A 6,120-nucleotide genomic window follows, 5' to 3' on the forward strand; every position below is an offset into this window, starting at 1 on the left:
GTGGCAGAGAGAGACTTCCAGTGCAGACTTTGTTAAGATGCTGCAATCTAATCGTGGGAAAGACACTTGCTCCTGAGCAGATTCGAGCTTGGGGATGTGTTGCTGTCACACCAAGAAGTCTGCCGTGAGTCTCAAAGAACACATTATACTGACTAGTTGCCAACTTAAATGTACTCTGTCATTTCCAGCGGTCACTGAGAACATGTACACACTCAAGCAGTTTGGCTGAGTTTAAAACCACATCTGGCAGCAGTGGGATTCGAACTCACGCCCCCGAAGAGACTGGAGCCTTAATCCAGCGCCTTAGACCCCTCAGCCACGCTACCCAAGATGGATTTGTTCAGTAGTCCCTTTTCTGCCCAATTTTACAGAAGCAGAAAGGACGCAGAGAATCCTAGTGAAGCCCTTCAACTTTGGCCAAGGAGTCTACATTTGGATGTGAGCGGAAGCATGCAGTATCACTTTGCAAGTCTGTTTGCTCAAGCAGAGAGGTCATTCTCAAGCATCCTAAAAGCACTGCCTGGCAGCGGTGGGATTCGAACCCACGCCCCCGAAGAGACTGGAGCCTAAATCCAGCGCCTTAGATCCCTTGGCTACTCTATCCCAGATGACTCCATGCAGTGGTCCCTTTTCTGCCCAATTTTACGGAAGCAGAGAGGACGGCGAGCTTCATAGTGAAGCCCTTCGTTTTTGGCCAAGGAGTCTACATTTGGATGTGAGCAGAAGCATGCAGTATCACTTTGCAAGTCTGTTTGCTCAAGCAGAGAGGTCATTCTCAAGCATCCTAAAAGGACTGCATGGCAGCAGTGGGATTCAAACCCACGCCACCAAAGAGACTGGAGCCTAAATCCAGCACCTTAGACTAGGCTTGGGCGGTATCCAAATTTTGATTTTGATAAAATTTTGATAAATTTTGGCTCGCAGTCAGAGAGGAGAGAGAGAGAGAGAGAGAGAGAGAAAGAGCCAAGCGACGCACAACACCCCTCTCTCTCTTACACACACACACACACATCTCTCCCGCGATTTATTCAGAAATTTACTCCCACACCGTAAGAAATCTGGCCGGCTCCCGCGAAACAGCAGCGGGAATGCAGAGAGCTGTAATCGGGCCTTAAAAATTATACCCGATAGGTCCCGAGTCCGACAGGTACATTTTGATTCACAGCTTTATTAAGCCCTAACCCGTTTACAGCCTGACATTATTCAAATGTGCTCATGCGCACAGCTCTAATGCATTTTTTTCAAGAATGAGTCATTTATATGTTTTAACATCATTTATTCGTAACAAACGTAGACTATAGGCCACTTGGAAGTTGGAACAAATAAAATAAGTCCTCTGAAACATCGTAACATCTCAGCACTCTAACACTTTGCCTTTAAATTGGCTAACACAATTAAGAAAAGAAATCTTGCTTAACAAATCAAATTAAAATAAACTCTAAATGATGACGGGTATTTTGGCAATAACGAAATTTAGTTAAAGGCTGTGCAAGAATTGTTTCTCCATTTCTCTTCACAATCTGGCATTAGGGCGGCGGTGAAGCTGAATATTAAAAGAATAATGCCACTATTAGCCTGTATACTGTCTAAATTATGATTATATAGTTTAATTAATATTCATTTATAATTTTAAACCCTGTACTCACCAAGATTAGTCTACGTGTGTTTGTGGAGGAACATTATTAAATCCACAGGCTTTAGCGCAGTCTTGCGCTCATGTGCGTCCAGCAGCTGAACATCCTTTCCTGCGGCTACAGGTTGAGATGCAGAGTTCTGATCCGGCTTATTTTGCAAGTTTTGGGTAGGATTGTTTGTTCATCTTCTACCAGTCAGGAACATCCATTTAATTTTCCATGACAGCAGTTTCAGGGTAGCGAGTGGCCTCGTCATTTTACCTGTCAGCTTGCGGTTTAGGGCTCTACCGTAATACGCGGTGTATGAGCGACCGCGAAATACCTGCGGCTGGAATAACCGCTCCTTCTGAACTAGTGACTGGCTTGACCGCCGTCAAAATTAGCTTTTTTTACTACTTCGTCATCATTTGCTTCACCTTTGCAGGGATGGATTTTAATGCAGGGATTTGGATTTTTTCGGGTCTCGCCGGGTTCGGGCAAAGATTTTCAGCTCTAATGCAGACCTCTCGTTCATATTAACCACGTCTTCCTTCTGTTCAGTCGAAACTGCCAAACTGCAGGACACTTTGGAGCGCCACTCGTCACGTCACTTCTCCCTGTCCCTCTCTCCCACTCCCTCTCCCCCCCTCCCTCTCCCTCTCTCCCCCTCCCTCTCCCTCTCCTCCACACTGTCCCGTGATGACAATCGCACATACGTTTTTGTAGGCATTAAATAAAGGATATTTAATATTTTATGACGGTATAACGGTATTGAAACTCACACTGTTGCTATTTTTAGACCCCGCGGTATACCATAATACCGTAATACCGCCCAAGCCTACCTTAAACCGCTAGGCCACACTACCTTGCCAAGCTGCTTTCCCTGAGCAGTTTTCACACCAACTTGTTTCAAGTAGCGCCACAGCGCTGGGAAATCAGTTCAATTTAGCCATGCCTTGCTGGAGCTCCTCCACAAAGAAAGAGATCTCCTTAATACCAGCTTAGGAAGCACTCCCACCTTCCTGTCAACCACAGTTCTGTCTCTATTTGAGCACACCTCAAGGCAATTGAAGTCTACTCCAAACGGCAGCTAGCTGCGATGCATTTAAGCACCTGATTACAAGGTAACTGTTATTTCACAAAAGAGTGAAAGTTACTGATTCCATCACAGCAGACCCCACATTGTTGTTGTTATTATATTCAAATCCAGTTATAGAGTATTACTACTCTAATTGTGAATCTTTACTGTTCCTGTTTCAATAGGGTGCTCTTGCGAAAAGGAGCAATGGCAGAGAGAGACTTCCAGTGCAGACTTTGTTAAGATGCTGCAATCTAATCGTGGGAAAGACACTTGCTCCTGAGCAGATTCGAGCTGGGGAATGTGTTGCTGTCACACCAACAAGTCTGCCGTGAGTTTCAAAGAACACATTATACTGACTAGTTGCCAACTTAAATGTACTTTCTTATTTCTAGCGTTCACTGAAAACATGCACACACTCAAGCAGTTTGGCCGTGTTTAAAACCACATTTGGCAGCGGTGGGATTCAAACCCACGCCCCCGAAGAGACTGGAGCCTAAATCCAGCACCTTAGATCCCTCGGCCAGGCTACCCTAGATAGATCCATGCAGTGGTCCCTTTTCTCCTCAATTTATGGAAGCAGAACAGCAGAGAGGACGCAGAGCTTCCTAGTGAAGCCCTTCAACTTTGGCCAAGGAGTCTATGTTTGGATGTGAGCGGAAGCGTGCAGTATCACTTTGCTGTTTGCTCAAGCAGAGAGGTCATTCTCAAGCATCCTAAAAGCACTGCCTGGCAGCGGTGGGATTCAAACCCACGCCCCCGAAGAGACTGGAGCCTTAATCCAGCGTCTTAGACGGCTCGGCCACGCTACCTTGCCAAGCTGCTGTCCCTGAGCAGTTTTCATACCAACTTGTTTCAAGTAGCACAACAGCGCTGGGAAATCAGTTCAATTTGGCCATGCCTTGCTGGAGCTCCTCCACAAAGAAAGAGATCTCCTTAATACCAGCTTAGGAAGCACTCCCACCTTCCTGTCAACCACAGTTCTGTCTCTATTTGAGCACCCCTTAAGGCATTTGAAGTCTACTCCAAATGGCAGCCAGCTGCGATGCATTTAAGCACCTGATTACAAGGTAACTGTTATTTCACAAAAGAGTGAAAGTTACTGATTCCATCACAGCAGACCCAACATTGTTGTTGTTATTATATTCAAATCCAGTTATAGAGTATTACTACTCTAATTGGGAATCTTTACTGTCTAGTTCACTATCTTTACACCGTAGTTCAATAGAGTGCTCTTGCTAAAAGGAGCAGTGGCAGAGAGAGACTTCCAGTGCAGACTTTGTTAAGATGCTGCAATCTAATCGTGGGAAAAGACACTTGCTCCTGAGCAGATTCGAGCTGGGGAATGTGTTGCTGTCACACCATCAAGTCTGCCGTGAGTTTTAAAGAACAAATTATACTGACTAGTTGCCAACTTAAATGTACTCTCTCATTTCCAGCGTTCACTGAGAATGCGCACACACTCAAGCAGTTTGACCGTGTTTAAAACCACAACTGGCAGTGCTGGAATTCGAACCCACGCCCCCAAAGTGATTAGAGCTTAAATCCAGCAGCTTAGACACTTCATCCACGCTAACCTGCAGGGCTCCATGCCATGGGCCCTTTTCTGCCCAATTTTACGAAAGCAGAACAGCAGTGAGGACACTACTGGCCTGTTTCCACTGAGTGGTACGGTACGGTTTGGTACGCTTTTATGGCTGTTTTTTTTTTTTTTATACGTTTATGGGTGTCAAAAAGCGTACCGAACCAAACCGTACCGTACCACTTTTTCGATACCTTTTCGAAATGGTACCAAAAGGTGGAGCTACATGTGCAGCTGAACGCTAATTGGTTACAGAGATACGTCATGAGCTTGTGGAGCTACACAGAACATAAACAAAGGAACTGCCATGTTTTTTTTTAAATACAAAGTCGAGACATTACATGAAAATACTATATGCATATAATAATGGGATGACCCGGCCTCAAACAAACCTTATCGTCGTCTCCACGAACAGACACACAGCCAAGAAGAAAAATCTGCCGTGTCCTGTTGTTGTTTTACGAGCCCGTCTAAAAGTGTGAGCGGTATTCGCTTTCTTTTTGGGTCTATATTTGATATAACGAATGTGTGTGTGATTATTGAAGTGTCCCCGTCATCTGATCCATTCAGAAAAAAAAGGACAAGCGCGAGAGTGAAGCGAGAGTGAAACGCTGAAAAAAAGAGAAGCCCGGCAAAACACAGGAGCAAAATTGTTTTAGCAACCTGAATCATGAACAAACTGCCATGATTAGATTCGCCTTTTGGATTATTATGAACTGGGAATGACAAAATGACTCTAACAGAGCTTACATGTGCTGGTAAGGATTAGAGACCCAGTTGAGAAGTTTGCGCTGACTGTGGGCTATATTGCGTGTGTTTTTGAGCCGTTGACTTGTGTTGATTGTTGATTATAAAATGCATGGCGCTGTGCGCTGCCGAGTGGCGCTTCCGGTGCGCAAACTGCTTTACGGTTTTGTTGCAGCACCAAAGTTATGCACAGAAATTCATATGCTGATTTGATCCGGTGCATACCGGTTCTAAAGATACTATGGCACCGAGTTTTGGTACCCAACCCTACATAGCGCGCACCTGCCTTGCCCAGGCTTGGGCACTTCTACCTGGGGCAGCGTTTGATGCCTCTGGACCCTGGATCCCTGCCTGCACCAGGGTCATAGCGCACACCTGCCTTGCCTGGGCTCGGGCACTCCTACCTGGGGCAGCGTTTAATGCCTCTGGACCCTGAATCCCCGCCTGCACCAGGGTCATATCGCACACCTGCCTCGCCCGGGCTCTCCTACCTGGGGGAGCGTTTAATGCCTCTGGACCCTGGATCCCCGCCTGCACCAGGGTCATAGTGTGGACCTGCCTTGCCCAGGCTCGGGCACTCCTACCTGGGGCAGTGTTTGATGCCTCTGGACCCTGGATCCCCGCCTGCACCAGGGTCATAGCGCACACCAGCCTTGCCCGGGCTTGGCTCTGGGGGCTGCTAGTCTGCCCTTAGCCCCTGGTTTGTTCAACCGCAAAAGCCAAAAATAAACAAAGTCCCTTTTTCTTTGCCTTCGTCGAAATCACGACGGCAGGTCAGAGACAGTTGGCTTCGGGCACGCACCTCCAGACGCTGGACGTCCCGACAGGTAAGCCAGGAAAGGTGGTCTCTCTTCGGGAATGGCTTAGTGGGTTTGGGCCTGGGTTTAATCAACACCCCCCGGTGAGTGCATCCAAGCGTTTGCCAGCGATCGTTCCAAAGACCAAATGTATTTCTACTGGCCCTTAGTTCGAGAGAAAGACCCCCCCCCCAAACTGACTTTGTCGTTCTAGAGACCAACCATCCCCCAAATGAGTGTTTGTTCTGTTCCATACAGCAAAAAAATACATTTCGCATACCAAATTAAATTTTTTACTTTCTT

At 46.6% G+C, this 6,120-nt stretch overlaps 1 protein-coding gene and 1 non-coding gene across 2 annotated transcripts in view; one reads left to right on the forward strand and one right to left on the reverse strand.

The window, feature by feature from the left end:
* Window positions 1-6,120, forward strand: part of LOC137491262 (tripartite motif-containing protein 16-like) — a 496,597-nt gene that overhangs the window by 45,657 nt on the left and 444,820 nt on the right. The gene's annotated exons all lie outside the window — the stretch shown is intronic.
* Window positions 245-326, reverse strand: trnal-aag (transfer RNA leucine (anticodon AAG)). The gene has a single exon. It is a non-coding gene; the product is annotated as a tRNA-Leu (tRNA).

This window comes from Danio rerio, chromosome 4 (genome assembly GCF_049306965.1).
Source record: "Danio rerio strain Tuebingen ecotype United States chromosome 4, GRCz12tu, whole genome shotgun sequence".
Taxonomy (NCBI): Eukaryota; Metazoa; Chordata; class Actinopteri; order Cypriniformes; family Danionidae; genus Danio; species Danio rerio.